General features: G+C 42.2%; 1 protein-coding gene across 1 annotated transcript in view; it reads right to left on the minus strand.

Annotated features, from left to right (window-relative positions):
• Window positions 1-12088, minus strand: part of SMAGP (small cell adhesion glycoprotein) — a 33599-nt gene extending 21511 nt beyond the window's left edge. Inside the window, exon 1 of the mRNA XM_075334488.1 lies at window positions 12012-12088. The gene's annotated coding sequence lies outside the window, so the exon portion shown is untranslated. The remainder of the gene's footprint in view (window positions 1-12011) is intronic.
• Window positions 12089-13092: the final 1004 nt, after the last annotated feature.

A 13092-nucleotide genomic window follows, 5' to 3' on the forward strand; every position in this document is an offset into this window, starting at 1 on the left:
TCCATTGTTTTGGGGATTTTATCTTTCTGGTATTCATTTATCTTTTAGTCTATTTAGGAGACTTGAATTTGTCTGATCACAGTATTTTGCAGTAATATATGAAAAATAAGTGTCTCTTATAAAGGAATTCATTACCAGAATTATCATCAGTACATGAGTACAGCATCAGAACCACCATCAGTACAGGAATATAGCTCCTGAACCACCAATTGTCTATGCAAACAGCACCAGAATCACAATTGGTACACAAGAACAGGACCAGAACTACCATCAATACAGTAATATATCAACACAATAACCATCAGTACAGAATTACAACACCAATATCATCATTAGCACATGTCTACATCACCACAACCACCATCAGTACAGAACTACAACACCACAACCATCACCATAAAAATATTTCCAGAACCATATTTAGTAAAGAAATACAACATCAGATTTACCATCAGCACATGAGTACAGTACCAGAACCACCATCAATGCAGGAATAGTTTTTCTTGGTCTTTCAGGCCTTACCTTTACCTCCACTGTTCCTGGTAACTGCCATTTCTTAATTACATTTCAAACTGTGGAAAGGGCAGCTTGAAAACGCTTTATTTTCTGTTTTGTAAGCCTCCACTATTATCTTTTTCAGAGTGCTAGGCAGCTCCTTAGAAGAACCCATGGCTGCTGTTTTTTGACACAAGGTTAGAGGAGGCTGAGTTTTTATAAAGCTGGGAAATTTGATTCACCTGGCCCTTCCTAACGATGATAGTGAACAAGCCATAACCCTAACAGGCTAAAACCTTGGTCAAAGTTATCTGAGCACACAAATCTCGAAGGGTTGATAAACTTTCGCATTGACCCATTTTCCTCTTTGTAATTTTTAAAATATAAAAGATATATATATATATATATATATATATATATATATATTGTTTAAAATGCAAAGGAAATGTGTTATCTTTAACTTTATGCCCTGTAGAGATCATTTCATCTTCAATTTGCTTAACTGTTCACAAGAACATTAATTTTGACTAGTGGTGCCCAAACTTTTGCATGCCATTGTATGTTGAATAAATTCCTAATGTGCATTATACAGCATTATTCTAAAACATAAAAAAATAATATTTTACAGACAAGCTCTTCAAGAATGGGAGATCAGAATATGTAGAACATGTGGGTTGTTTATCCTCTAAAATAAACACCGTGTTACTTCTTTGTAAGTGAGGTGAAATACAAACTAAACTGTGCACAATTCATATCACTGCAATAAACCACAATGCCAAATATTATATGAAACAACACAAGTTTATACTGTAGGGCGTGTTTCTGATACCTGGCTGTGTACTTAACACACATGAGCTGCCTTAAATCAACAAGTTTATTTCTAGAAAATTAGATTTAGCGAGAGACGGCTCCAGGTTTTCATGGGGCCCAGCAAAAGAGTTTCAGGGGACCCCATGCACATGCAGACACGCACATACACAGATACAAATACATACAGGCATACGTGTATATACCTATTTGAAAATAAATTCACTAGATAAAAAGGGCTGTGGAAAAAGAAAGCGCAATAGGGTCTTACCCAGGTGATGGGAAAGGTGAAAAAAAGTGTTAGGGCGGCTTTGCACGTTGCGACATTGCACGTGCGATGTCGATGGGGTCAAATCGAAAGTGACGCACATCCGGCGTCGCAGTCGATATCGCAACGTGTAAAACCTTTTTGATACGATGAACGAGCGCAAAAGCGTCGTTATCGTATCATCGCTGCAGCCCCCGACATTTCCATAATGCCGATGGTGCGACAGGTACGATGTTGTTCCTCGTTCCTGCGGCAGCAAACATCGCTGTGTGTGAAGCCGCAGGAGCGAGGAACATCTCCTTACCTGTCGCCGGCTGCAATGAGAAGGACGGAGGTGGGCGGGATGTTTACATCCTGCTCATCTCCGCCCCTCCGCTTCAATTGGCCGCCTGCTGTGTGACGTCACTGTGACGCCGCACGACCCGCCCCCTAAGGAAGGAGGCGGGTCGCCGGCTAGAGGGACGTCGCACGGCAGGTATGTGCGTGTAAAGCTGCCGTAGCGATAATAATCGCTACGGCAGCTTTCACTAGATATCGCACGTGCGACGGGGGCGGGACTATCGCTGCAGCATCGGTAACACATTGTTACCGATGTCGCAACGTGCAAAGCCCGCCTTAAACTCACCTATAATGGTTGTGCCAGTCACAACCACTATGCACGCATGTGAGAATCCAAGTCCGGCAGCAGTCTCAAAGTTGGCTGATAACAGAGAGTGAACAGAAATGGGTTGTAAATCCGCGCCAAGGACTCAGAGGATTCAATGGAGATTTATACTTCTTTTATTGGCATGCACATATCTACGCATTTCAGGAGACACAACTCCCTTCGTCAGGACAGCAAGCAAGGAACATCAAATCTCTTTGTTCCTTGCTTGCTGTCCTGACGAAGGGAGCTGTGTCTCCTGAAACGCGTAGACATGTGCATGCCAATAAAAGAAGCATAAATCTCCATTGAATCCTCTGAGTCCTTGGCGCGGATTTACAACCCGTTTCTGTTCACTCTCTGTTATCAAAATAAATTCACTAAAATACATATAAACAGACATAAATATATACACAGTCATAAATAGATATACACACCATTCATGCACACACACACAGACACATTAGAGACATTTTAATATGGGGAAGCCGGCAGCAGCCTCACTCACCTCCCCGCTTGTCTCCCATCCAATTCCACATTGGCATGTGGCTGTGCGGACCGCGTTGTTTGATGATTGTAGCTTTAACAGGCATAGCATTGGATTGTCTGCTAAACAGTGACACTAGCCAATGTAAAGGGAATCTGTCACCAGGTTTTTGTGACATATTCTAAGAGCAGCACAAAAGAGGAGCAGAGATCCTGATTCCAGCAGTGTATCACACACTGGGCTGCTTGGTGTAATTTTTATAAAATCACTGTTTAGTCAGCAGGAGATTATCATTACAGGACTACTTGGCCTGCTGCCAGGTAGTCCAGCATATACATGAGCTCTGTATTACACCGCCCCAACCACTTATTGGCAGATCTATGTATAACCTGTGTATTAATAGAAAGCTGTCAATTAGGGACGTGGGCAGGGATATACAAAGCTCAACATTCAAATGACTTCTAGATTTGCAACAGAAAAAACAGTGATTTTATCAAAATCACAGCAAACAGCCCAGTAAGTGACACATCACTGGATTCAGGGTCTCTGTCTCTACATAATGCTGCTCTCAGATGGGGGAGCAAAAAGCTGGTGACAGATTCCCTTTAATTCTGTTTGTGTGCCAGCCCGGCAGGGTCACTGCTACCAGACAGGCCGCACAGTACACAGTAAGACTGCTGCATATACTGTACATCTCAAGAACAAAAAAGAGACAGTTGCACTCTGTAGTGTAACACGGAATATAGTCCCTGCCTACTCTCCCTACTCTACTCCTGACTCTCTTTGGGATAAACCCCCCCCTCAATTATGTGTGCTAAGTATCTCAATTTTTATGTTTTTCATAGCTATATTGCATGTCTATATTCCCATATTCATTGTTCCACATATCTTAGCACTGCAATTATCTCTTTTATATTACTATGTTTCATGTTCAATTTGCACTTGTTTTCATTGAAGGTTAGGATGTGCCATCTGTCATTTTCTTGGCTTATAGGGTTATGCCTCCTGATTGAGCACTCCTGCTTTTCAGCCTTAGATGATTTAATTCTTCAGTAGCAAGTTCCTAACTGCCAATATATTGTAGGTTTTTAACCCAAAGAGAGGCATTAGAGTAGGCAGGGACCCCATAAACATGAGGTTGCCTTGCCGTTGGCTTTTGGGCTCAAATAAAACTGGCCATTTTTGTGTGCTAAGCATCTCAATTTTCATGTTTTTCATAGTAGTAATGCATGTCTATATTCCTATACTCATTGTTACACATATCTTAGCACTACAAAGTGCAACTGCCTCTTTTTTGTTACTACGTTTCATTCTCTGTATGCACCTGTTCACATTAGAAAGTTAGGAAGTGCCATCAGCCTTTTTTAATATATATCACAGGAGACATGGGGCTACAGTATATACATCAATACATCACAGGAGGGTGCTGGGGGCAAATATATCACTGAAGGTCAATATATTACTGGGGGGCATAGACATCACTGGGGCCACAGATATCACTGCAGGGCATAGATATCACTTGGGGGCATAAACATCACTAGGGGGCATAGACATTATTGGGGAGCATACATGTTACTGAGGGCATATACATTACTGGGCGCATACACGTTACTGGGGGGCATAAACATTACTAGGGGCATACACGTTACTTGGGAGACATACATTTTAGTGGGGTAATTGCATTTTACTGGGAAGATTATACGTTATTTGAGGGGCTTGCCCATTACTTGGGGGCATACATGTAACTGGGGGGAATACATGTTACTTGGTGGGCATACACACTACTGGGGAGCATACATGTTACTGGGGGGCATACACATTACTGGGAGTCATACCCGTTACTTGGGGGCATACACATTACTGGGGAGAATACATGTTACTTGGGGGCATACACATTACTGGGGGGCATGCACATTACTGGGGTGCATAGACGTAGCTGGGGGGCATACACATTTCGGGGGGCATACGCATTATGATAGGGCACACATATTACTGGGGGCAGTGGTTCTATACATATACTGGACCCAGTGAGGCACATACACATTTCTGGGGCCAGTGAGGAGCATATACATTACGGGAGCCAGTGGGAGGCATACTCATACTGGGGAAACTGGGTAGCATACACATTCTGGGGATGCTGGTGGGCATATAAATTATTTTTTTGACAAATTTCTAAATTTATTTTCATCACTTAAATACTTTAATATTAAAAAAACTATACATGTTTGGTATCTATGATCTAGTACTGATCTGGGGAATCATACCAGTAGGTCACTTTTACTCTGTAGTGAACATGGTAAATAAAACCCCCAAAAAACAAATGTGGAATTGCACTTTTTTTGCAATTTCACTGCATTTGGAATTTTTTCTTATTTACCAGTACATTATATGGTAAAATGAATGGTGTCATTCAAAATTACAACTTGTCCCACAAAAAAACAAGCCGTCATATGGCTATACTGATAGAAAAATAAAAAGTTATTGCTCTTGGAAGAAGGGGAGGAAAAAACAAAAACGAAAAATCACCCGGGGGAGAAGGGGTTAATCAAGGTCTGGAAAGACTTCGAAAGAGGGCTTTTGGTAGCTAGTGACCAGGCCAAAGAGGTGCTAACCACAGACGTAGGCTCATGTCTTTAGATAGGAGATTTTGTGTGGTTATTGTCTTCAAAAATTTACACTTAAAGGTCACGTCTAGGAAGTTTGATTGTAAATGCATAGGTCCTTATAAAAAAAAATGTACATTTTGAATACTGCAACAGTTAAATTGCAACTTACTTTTTAATTTTTTTTTAGGGGATTCTTGGTTCTCAAGATATTTTTAAGGGTGATTTTCAAGAGGATTGGGAGTATGAGGTTTAGCAAATTCTTGAGCTGGGTTTACACACTGCAACATCGCAAAGGACATCGCTGTAATGTCACCGGTTTTGTGACGTAACAGCGACCTCCCTAAGTCTCTGTTGAGTTGCTGGTGAGCTGTCAAACAGGAAAACCTGGCCAACAACGCAACAGCGATCCGGACCTGCAGAGCGACCTAGCTGGTTGTTGTGGACGTTGATAAGCAGCTTTTTGAAAGGGAAGTTGCTAACAAAGTCGCTGCAAAGTCTTTCACACACTGAAACTTTCTAGCGATCATGCTGCACAGCGGGAAACAAAGGACCTAGGAATGGTCCTGAACGATTTGTAGCGATCAGCAACTTCACAGCAGGGGCCAGGTCGCTGATGTGTTTCACACACTGCAACATCGCAAACGACATCGCTATTGCGTCACAAAACCGGTGACGTTACAGCGATGTCGTTTGAGATGTTGCAGTGTGTAAACCCAGCTTTGGAGTCAGACACCAACTACAGCATCTAATTAAGTGGAAAGATTATGGTCCTGAAGATAACTCCAGGGTTGATTCGCAGGATCTTCATGTGGATTGCTTGGTGAGGAAGTTCTATTGGCAACTTTGGATCGTTGGGGCTTTTGAAGGTAAGGTGGACTGTCTTAGAAGGGTGGTACTCTCATGTGTCATGCACACGAGTGTGGACCTACTGCACAGGAATGGGCTCAACCTGGAGGGGCTTAACTAAGCGACTACCAGGTTCTTCACTAGAGCCTCTGGTGTGAGGTTAAGCTTTCTGTTTATGGTAGGCACCAGCTACTACTTCAGGGGAACGCTTGATACAGTAACAGCTGACCCCAAATGGTCAGGGATGCTGTAACGGATTCAGGAGTTGGTTACAGCAGGACCACAGGCTGGAGAGGATCTGGGTGCTGATACCGACAGGATGGATGGTGCAGACTAGTCAGTTTCTGGTTCCAGGTCATGGACAGAACTGGCTTGGCTATAGGTGCAGGCACAGGGGAACAGCCTGGCAAGGGATACAGCCACAGGACACAAACACAGGATACTGGGTACCGATACTGGGCAATGGCACAGAACACTGACACTGTATACTGGACACATGCGGAATACAAGACACGAGTCACGGACAGGATACAAATACAGGTTACATTAATAATAACAGTATTACAGGAACCTTATTGCAAAGGCACCTCTCTAAAGGCGAGGGTGGCTTAAATACCTAATACGTCCCAGCTGGGGAGGGTGGCCTAAATACCTAATACCTCCCAGCTGGAGGCCTGACCTACTTGAGCACGTTGCTCCTTTAAGAGGCAGGAGGTACTCGCGTGTCTTAAGTGTACTCCCGGGAGAACTGAACTCCCCCACTTAGGCTGCTTTCACACTACGTCTTTTTAACATGCGTCCTGAACGTTTTTTTGCTGCAAAAGCGGATCCTGCTTTTACAGCAAAAAATGCATGCAAACGCATGTCTTATTTTGCAGGATCCTGTCACTGGATGTTTAGGGGCGGGCACAGGAGTCATGTGATCGGGAGTGAGGGGAACTAAACGTGCCAGACTGGGAGCCGGCATCTGACAGCTGCGAGGGTCGTAACCAAGGTAAACATCGGGTATACTTGCTTGGATACCCGATATTTACTTTGGTTACAAGCGTCTGCAGCTGCTAGGAGCCGGGCTCCCTGCACACGTTACCAACGTAAACATTGGGTAACTAAGATAAGTGGTTACCCGATATTTACCTTGGTTACGAGTGTCCGCAGCTCTCAGGTGGGGAAGAGGGAGGGGGAGAGACAGAGAGAGAGGGGGAGAGAGACAGAGAGGTAGGAGAGAGATAGACTGATCACGGAGGCTGGCTACTGGGCATGCTCAGTAGAGCAAGCAGGATCCTGCCTATCAGCACGCCAGCGTTCACATGCGTTTGCATGCTGTTTAGTCAGGATCCAGCAATTTGCAGAAGTTGGACGCAGCTCAAAAACGCTACAAGTAGCGTTTTTGAAAGATGTTAAAAAACTGCAAGTCGCTGGATCCTCACTATAACGCACGCAAACGCAGGTGAACGCATGTTAACGCGAGTCCATTGCAAATGCATTGAAATGAAAACGCATTTGCACTGGATCCGTTTCTGCGTTAAAAAAACATTTAGGACGCATGTTAAAAAGACGTAGTGTGAAAGCAGCCTAAGCCATTACTCCATTTTTAACAAAAACCTTGATTTTACTACTTTGGCGTATCTTTGGGAGGCATGACCCCATCTTTCTTTTCTCAGTAGAGTGGAAGAACTCATAGCACACAGTACATACGGTAGTAGGGCCTCATCCAAGTCACTAAATATAGATATTATAAAATATGGAGGAATTGGCTAGAATTCCAAGAGAAATACTATGTTCTATGTTCGAAATGAGATTTGTCTTTTCTCTCTTGTGTGACAGTGCTGTCACTACCCACTGTCACGGGGTGTGATGTGATCACTAGGAACTGGGAAGCCTAAACTGGCCCTCTGAAACTGGAACCCTAGCTGACCCTGATCCCAAAGGTACATCTGAAGGTGACAATGTTTGGGTTGCCTTGCCCTAGCTCCTGAACAACCCTGTCTTGTGGTCCTAATGTCCCTAGACCACTACAATATACAACACGACGAAGGTAGACAAACAGGTGGGGAAAGACACAACAGATAACACTCCACAGCGTCTCCAGCAGGAACTTCTCAGCAGCAGCAGAAGTGACACCTCAGCTTCTCCAGAGACTGGCAAATAAGATAATACGAGATAGGTAAGACAAACAAGAGGGGAAAGACACAACAGAGAGCACTCCAAGGTGTCACGGTGAGTGATAGGATAACTAGGGACAGGCGAGTCTAAACTGGCCCTCAAGCTAGGGGAACCCTACTGACCCTGATCCCAAAGATCCATCGGAAGATGACGATGTTTGGGCCGCCTTCCTTTCCCTAACTACTGAAGAATCCTGGTCTAGTGGCCTCCCTCCTTCCACCCAGGAGAGGACCGGGATAGAAGTGGTCAATCCCACACAAATAAACAGATGGTGGGAAACCAAAACTCAAACTCCCAGCAATCACTCACAGGTATAGCTAATACGTGATCAGGAGGAAAATAATCAGACAACAAGAGTATTTCCACAACACACTAAACATCACAAGAAGTTCACCAGCAACTGGATAACAAAGCACAAGGATCGGAATTGCAAATGCTATCATCGGCATGGGAGAACATACTCCTCCATCTTAAAATGGGTTGAGGCGACTATGATAGGTCTCCTGCAACATGTAACGCAAGCAGTAATCCATTGGCTAGCAGAAATTAACTCCTGCAAGCCCGATTACTAACAAGAGCACAGCTGGTTGACTCTGAAGCCTGTCTGTGCAACTCAAAACCGGCATTGTGTGGAGTGTCTGACTCTACTGTGTGAACAGCGTCAGAAGTAGCCATGACACTCGGCAAGTTTTGGGCCAGACACCATGTGACAACCACCTTTGATATTTCAGTTCCCTTTATTTTGCTATTGCTTTATCTCAGCACTCACTTTCCCAATAATAATAATAATAATAATAGTAATAATAATAATAATAAAAAAAATCAATTTAATACTAATGAGTAAGTGATATCAGCCTTATGTTATTGTTATTATTACTGTAATTTCTAAAATCTTAATACTGAATTTGAAAAAAAAAACACTTGAAAGAATTTTCCTTTTCATTTAAATTTATGATAAAATTTTTTTTAAAAACAAGCAGGGAAATGTTTTACCTCACATAAAGAATCATCTATGATTCCATGCTGTAATATCTTTATAATCTTTTGCGTCCCCATACGGTCAGGCACGGCCATTACACAGTACATAGCTGAGACACATATGCAGGTGCATCTCAAGAAATTAGAATATCATAAAAAAATTAATTTATTTCAGTAATTCAATACAAAAAGGGAAACACATATTATATAGAGTCATTACAAGCACATTGATCTATTTCAAGTGTTTATTTCTGTTAATGTTGATGATTATGGCTTACAGCCAATGAGAACCCAAAAGTCATTATCTAAAAAAATTAGAATTACCACAAAACACCTGCAAAGGCTTTCTAAAAGTTTAAAATGACCCCTTAGTCTAATTCAGTAGGCTACACAATCATGGGTAAGACTGCTGACTTGACAGATGTCCAGAAGGCAGTCATTGACACACTCCACAAGGAGGGTAAGCAACAAAAGGTCATTGCTAAAGAAGCTTGCTGTTCACAGAGTGCTGTATCCAACCATATTAATGGAAAGTTAAGTGGAAGGAAAAAGTGTGGAAGAAAAAGGTGCACAAGCAACCAGGATAACCGCAGCCTTGATAGGAGATTGTTAAGAAGAGGCCATTCAAAAATTTGAGGCGATTCACAAGGAGTGGACTGCTGCTGGAGTCAGTGCTTCAAGAGCCACCACACACAGACGTATCCAGGACATGGGCTACAAGTGTCTCATTCCTTGTGTCAAGCAACTCATGACCAATAGACAATGCTAGAAGTGTCTTACATGGGCCAAGGAGAAAAAGAACTGGACTGTTGCGCAGTGGTCCAAGGTGTTGTTTTCAGATGAAAGTAAATTTTGCATTTCATTTGGAAATCAAGGTCCCAGAGTCTGGAGGAAGAGTGTAGAGGCCACAATCCAAGCTGCTTGAGGTCTCGTGTGAAGTTTCCACAATCAGTGATGGTTTGGGTGCCATGTCATCTGCTGGTGTAGGTCCACTGTGTTGTAACAAGACCAAAGTCAGCGCAGCTGTCTACTAGGAAATTTTAGAGCACTTCATGCTTCCCTCTGCTGACAAGCATTATGGAGATGGAAATTTCATTTTCCAGCAGGACTTTGCAGGTGTCCACACTGCCAAAAGTGCCAATATCTGGTTTAATAACCAGAGTATCATTGCGCTTGATTGGCCAGCAAATTCACCTGACCTAAGGCCCTATAAAGAATCTATGGGGTATTGTCAAGACGAAGATGAGATACAAGACCCAACAATGCAGATGAGATGAAGGCTGCTATCAAAGCAACCTTAGCCTCCATAACACCTCAGCAGTGCCACAGGCTGATCACCTTCGTGCCACACCACAGTGATACAGTAATTCATCCAAAAGGAGCCCCGACCAAGCATTGAGTTAATTTACTGTGCAGACTTTTCAGTAGGCGCCAACATTTCTGAGTTTAAAATCATTTTTTCAGTTGGTCTTATATAATCTAATTTTCTGAGATAATGACTTTTGGGTTTTCATTGGCTGTAAGCCATAATCATCAACATTAACAGAAATAAACACTTGAAATAGATCACGCTTAGAGTTGAGCAAATACCTAACTATTCATACCCGCTATACTCATAACGAATACTGTCTAATACTCGCGTATTCATTACGAAAAGCGTGTGCAATGCAAGTCAATGGGGAAAAACTCACAAAGTAACGAGTAACCCGAATGCCGTACTTTTTGTGCGAGTAGCGAATAGTGCAGAATTCGGGTTACTCGTTACATTGCGAGTATTTCCCATTGACTTGCATTGCACACGCTATTCGGAATGAATATGTGAGTAGTAGACAGTACTAATTATGAGTATAGCGATTACGAATAGTTAGGTACTCGCTCAACTCTAATCACTCTGTGTTTAATGACTCTATATAATATATGTGTTTCCCTTTTTGTATTGAATTACTGAAATAAATTAACTTTTTGAGGATATTCTAATTTATTGAGATGCATGCCTATAAGATTATCTCAGCACAGGAACATTTTTTTATTATTTTTATTATTCCAAGATCTATTGATTAAATTGAACTTTAAAATTTAACTTATTAAAAATAAGGTTCCATCCTTATGTTATTATACTTGATTGACATAACTCCCTAAGAAATGCCAATTACAAGTAATGTATTATATGACCTAATTAAGTAAAAATAAGGTTTTTAACTTTCCATTCTGTTTTTCAGAAGCTAAACAGTGATACCAGTCACAAGCCATGGACAGGAGTACTGCAGAAGAGCCACTTGCCGTCTGTTCAGCAATGTTGGCAGGAGCGTGTTAGATGATGTTGCAGTCCGACTTCCCTCTGTCCATCTGCTTTACTGCTTATGGCTGGTTAGGAGGAAGAATACCACTGTACTGCCTTTACTGACCATTTTATTGCAGTCTGTGTCATACGGAACAAAGCCTGAGCCAGCAGTGTTGAATTAATCAGGTGCCAGGTAGTGGTGTTTTGATCAGGTATGGTTGCGGACCTCCATGGAACAGTCCTTGATTCAAACTTCTGTGGTCAAGTCACTAATCATTCATGAGATTGCATAGAAAACTGTTAACTATTTCCTATCAGTATAAGAATTACAGGATTTGTATTTTAATTATTGCTTACTTTGCTGCCTGAAACGTTTACAATTGTTCCTAAAATTACAATTACTTTTTTTCGCTGTGCAATCTTTTTATAGTACGTACCTTAGAAGCTGTTGAAGAGCAGGATACGTCTCGCCTTAACTGTTCCGGGATTTCTGACAATTTTCAAAAGTGAGGTTAATGCTTACATAGCTTAAGGCGTTCCCTTGCTCTTGACTTTCCAGTTTAACTGCAAGTGCAATTTGGAGCACACCATGACTGAGGTTAGTCATCGAATTCATTACAATAATAATCCATAAAATCCAATAAGAATGAGTCACATGTATTTACCAAGGCTGTACTGGAGTTGAAAACCAGCCCAGGAACTTGAGAGTAGGCCCACGCTGTGGATGAATGGGAAAATGATTTGTTCCTTTGGATTACAATTAATCAAAGTATATATCAGATTTGTAAAATACAAGCCGCTGTAAAGCCAAAGTGATACTATGTTGCCTCCTTCTGTCTTAAAAGGAACCTATTTTGTGAAAAAACACTATTAACCCACAGTTATGGGGTAAATCTGCAGGTTAATAGCTTTCTGAATCTGCCCAGTGCCCACACTGAAAGTCCTACTGCCAGGAGGATTCAACGTTATCTCTGTCGGCAGCATTGTTCTTGCAGTCATAGGGTTGGTGCCGGCGCGGTTTCTGTCACCACTCAGTGTAAAGTATGCAGCAGCAGTAACTGCGCCCTCAACACTGACTGACAGCCGGTTCTCCCCTTCATCTCCTCCAGTCCCTCTTCCCAGCTATCACCACTTACCTAACTAAAATATTTAACCTCTCTCTCTTTCATTCAGTATCTTTCCCTCCTCTTTCAAACATGCCATCATCATTACTTAAAAGACCCTCATCCCTCAACCAGAATTCCATTGGTAACTACAGACCTGTCTTTAATGTTTCCATCAACTCAGAACTCCAGGAGCATTTGGTCCACATCCGTCTAATTCACTGTCTCTCAGATATTGTTCTTCTTGGCCCTTTACAATCTTGTTTCCTCTTCTTACAATATACAGAACCAGCCCTTACTGAAGTCTCTAATGATTTACTAACAGCTAAATTTAATGGTCGCTACTCCTTGCTGATTCTCCTGGATGTCTCTGCAGTATTTGACACTGTAGGACACCCACTCCTCATGATGCTCC

This window comes from Anomaloglossus baeobatrachus, chromosome 2 (assembly GCF_048569485.1).
Source record: "Anomaloglossus baeobatrachus isolate aAnoBae1 chromosome 2, aAnoBae1.hap1, whole genome shotgun sequence".
NCBI lineage: Eukaryota > Metazoa > Chordata > Amphibia > Anura > Aromobatidae > Anomaloglossus > Anomaloglossus baeobatrachus.